General features: G+C 54.3%; 1 long non-coding RNA gene across 1 annotated transcript in view; it reads left to right on the top strand.

Moving 5' to 3' along the window:
- LOC103582846 overlaps nt 1-3,530 on the top strand; it is a 5,183-nt gene extending 1,653 nt beyond the window's left edge. Inside the window, exons 4-5 of the long non-coding RNA XR_549793.1 lie at nt 3,365-3,412; nt 3,498-3,530. This is a non-coding gene — a long non-coding RNA (uncharacterized LOC103582846). The remainder of the gene's footprint in view (nt 1-3,364; nt 3,413-3,497) is intronic.
- The last annotated feature ends 33 nt before the right edge of the window (nt 3,531-3,563 follow it).

A 3,563-nucleotide genomic window follows, 5' to 3' on the forward strand; every position in this document is an offset into this window, starting at 1 on the left:
TACCTAACGAGTGTGGTGCAGGAATTGGTAAGAGTCCAGTGGGGTCCCCTGGTTCCACGCTGTCAATGCTGGGCTCCGATTTCCCCTTGGGGCTCTGAAGAAAAGGGACTGGGGGTTCGTGTGCCAGGGGAGAATGGGGTGCTCAGTGGCCTAGTTCTCAGCAGGAGGGAACCCAGACCATGCAGCATGGCTCTTTCTGTTGCTGACCTGCCTGACCACTCTCTTTTCTCCAGACACCCCTGCTTGGGTCCTTGCCGCATGGGCTCTGGGCTGCCCCCGTGCTGGAAACACTAGGCTGACTGTTGTCAGGAGCCCTGCGTTCCCACCCTGACTTAGTTCCTGCTTTGCTTTGTCTTTGTTTTTTTCTGTTTGCTTGTTTTTTTTAAGATGAACAGTAAGGGGATCTTAACCCTTGACTTCGTGTTGTCAGCACCACGCTCAGCCAGTGAGCAAATCGGCCATCCCTATATGGGATCTGAACCCGCAGCCTTGGAGTTATCAGCACCACACTCTCCCGACTGAGCCACGGGCCGGCCCTTGTCTTTGGTTTTGGACAAGCCACCTCTCCTGCCTGGGCTTGAGTGTCCGGAGATAGAGTTAGAGGGTGTCAAAGGTCCCTTTCAGCTCTATGAAGGAAAGATTTCTAGGCACACATGAGACATCAGGGAGACAGGGATCTTGCCTGTCCTTTTCATTCCTGGATCCCTGCTATTAAGATCAGTCCCTGTCCTTACTGTGTGGTACACGGTGAATACATGCACCCTTGTGAATCACAAGCTGGGAGAAGAGTAGACTTTCCCTGCTCAGCTTCCATTTCTAGAGGTTTCTGTGGTTGTCATGTAAAGAGAATTAGGATTCAGATGTTCAGCTCTGTAGCTGTGAGCAAAAGCCAACAAAGACCCCAGTTCTCTTTCCTTGGGAGTTCAAGGGCAGTTTGTCAACTTGCGTCCCCATGGGGTCTGAGAGCTTTTCCTTGAAAATCCATTCCTGGCCCCACCACTTCCCAGTCTGGGGAATGGAGCTGAGGGGACAACCTCAGTCACCTTCCCGTGACTCTCCACGTGGAAAATCTGGCACCAGGAAACTGGATGAAGTGGAAAGAGGAACAAGGTTTCTTTGTTCGCTCCTTCCATGTCTGATGCGTTTGGGGACAGACTGAGATGGAGAGGCCGCAGGCTTGTCCTGCCCACTCCCAACTTGGAGAAGGCTCCCCCCTGCACCCCACCCTCAGCCCCACAGGGTCCCCGAGGATCTGGTCTTCCTGGCGGGCCTGTCCTGGGCCACTGGTGGCATTCCTAGGGCCCGTCGCTTGCTGTTGCATCTCTGCCTCCCTGGTAAGAGATGTTTCTTTCCTCTTCCTACAGCAGGAGAGTAGGCGTCAGCAAGTGAACTCCCTGCGGGAACAACTGCAGGTGAGTGGACTCTATGGCATCCCTCATGTGCCCTAGAGAACCTTCCTGTCCCTCTCTCAGCACCTGTTTGGCTTTTCTCCCGAAGGCTCAGATTTGGACCAGTGAACTCTTAAAGTCCGAAAGGCAGACATGGAGAAAGCCCTGGCCGATGCTCGTCAGGAAGCCCGGCAGAAAGGAGGTGTGGATCTGGGCAGCCGTCCTCCCTCAACCTGGTGGCTTGTCAGGCCTTCAGGGAAGCCCTTTGGGTTCCATCTTGACCTCTGTCATTCCAGGAGAGTGTCAACATCTTCGGACCTGCCTGGACTCCCGGGAAAAACAGATAGAACAGCTCCAGGAAAGTCTGACCGCCTTCTCCACGGGGCAGAAGGAGGCAGAGAGGGTGAGTCCAGCCACCTGCCCTCACACTTGCATCTCCACCCTCAGGGGTAAAAATGGGCTTAGAGAATTAGATAGACCTAGACCTGGATGTTCACATCCCAGCTGTAAGCGATCTTAACACTTAACCTCTAATACCTTGCATTTCATCTACAAAATGGAGCTAACGATAGTAGCTCCCTACTATGATGGTTGTGACGATTCGATGGATTGTTAGCATGGTGCCTGGTGACGCACGCAATACAGAGTCAAACAATGGTGATGACAGTCCTGACAATGACAACGTGACAGGATATCCCTGGGCCTCCGTCAGCCAGCTGTAAATCAGATCTCTTTCCCTGCCTCTTCCACCCTTACTGAGGTCTTAGGAAAACCAATTGAGAACATGGGCTTGAGAATGCCCTGTCAAGTGTGATTCAGGGGGAAGAAAGGTCACTGCTGAACGGTGGCTGTAGGAGTTGGTGTTCGTGTGCCCCGACTCCTTCTTCTGCTGCCGAATCCTGACTTCGCCTTTCTGTATTTGCAGTCCTACTGCAACCTCAAGAACGAGCGAGATGCCCTCTTTCTTAGTTGGAGGACAACAAGTAGGAGGGGGACGGTGGGTGGCAGGTCTCAGGGGGCCTCGGCACGGATGATGTGGTGGGAGGTGGAAGGGTAGAGGTGAGCATGACGAGGTGGGCGCAAAGTTTTGGACACGTACAGAGCCAAGCTGTGACCCCAGCTGTACCAGTGACTCATGTGTGGCCTCAGGCAATTCATGTCCTCTCTTTGGACAGGCACTTGAGAGTCCAGGTGTCCCCTTCCCATGCCATAGTCCTCTGGTTGTGTGGCAAAGTCAGTGCATTGATGACAAAAGTCGTCCTGTCTGTTTCTCGTTCTTTACATTCTCCACCACCTCTGGCCATAGGAACAGCTATGAATACCTCAAGTACCAGCAGGCCCAGCTTAAGGACAAGATTTGGGTCCTTGCAATGGAGAAGGCAGACTTGCAGGTCCAGGCGAAAGAGCTCGAAACATCCAAGCTCCTGCCAAAACAAGTGAGTGGCTGCAGCCCAGGGGTTTGGTTTTATGGGGCTGGGGTAGAGAGTAGAGTGGCATCCTGTCCCTCCCGCAGCCACTCCTTACACGGCTTATGCCCCCGTGCTCGGGGAAGATGCACACTTCAAGCTGAGCTGCAGGCTCGCGTCATTGGGCTGGCGTGTAACCCATTTTGCCAGCTTGTCCTCTCCACTCAGCTCCTCGGCCTTCACTCCCCCATCTGTAAAATGGGGTGCTGGAGACCTCACACGAAATGTTACAGGGAGGGCACCCTGTGTGTCTGTGCCGTGTCCCCTTCCCTGTGCCATGGGGCTCTGGCTGCATCGGGTGGCCACCGATTGCTTCTCTCCATCCAGTCCAATTAGAACATGGAGGTCCCNAGGCTCCCCCTGCCCCCCACCCACAGCCCCACAGGGTCCCCGAGGATCTGGTCTCCCTGGTTGGCCAGTCCTGGGCCATTGGCGGCATTCCTGAGGCCTGTCCTTTGCTGCTGCATCTCTGCCTCCCTGGTAAGAGATGTTTCTTTCCTCTTCGTACAGCAGGAGAGGAGGGCTGAGCAAGTGAACTCCCTGCGGGAACAACTGCAGGTGAGTGGACTCTATGGCATCCCTCACGTGCCCTAGAGAACCTTCCTTTCCCTCTCTCACCACCTGTTTGGCTTTTCTTCCAAAGGCTGCGATTCACACCAGTGAGACCTTAAAGGCCGAAAAGGCCGAGATGGAGAAAGCCCTGGCTGAT

The sequence above is a fragment of the Galeopterus variegatus genome, unplaced genomic scaffold (genome assembly GCF_000696425.1).
Source record: "Galeopterus variegatus unplaced genomic scaffold, G_variegatus-3.0.2 Scaffold18150, whole genome shotgun sequence".
NCBI lineage: Eukaryota > Metazoa > Chordata > Mammalia > Dermoptera > Cynocephalidae > Galeopterus > Galeopterus variegatus.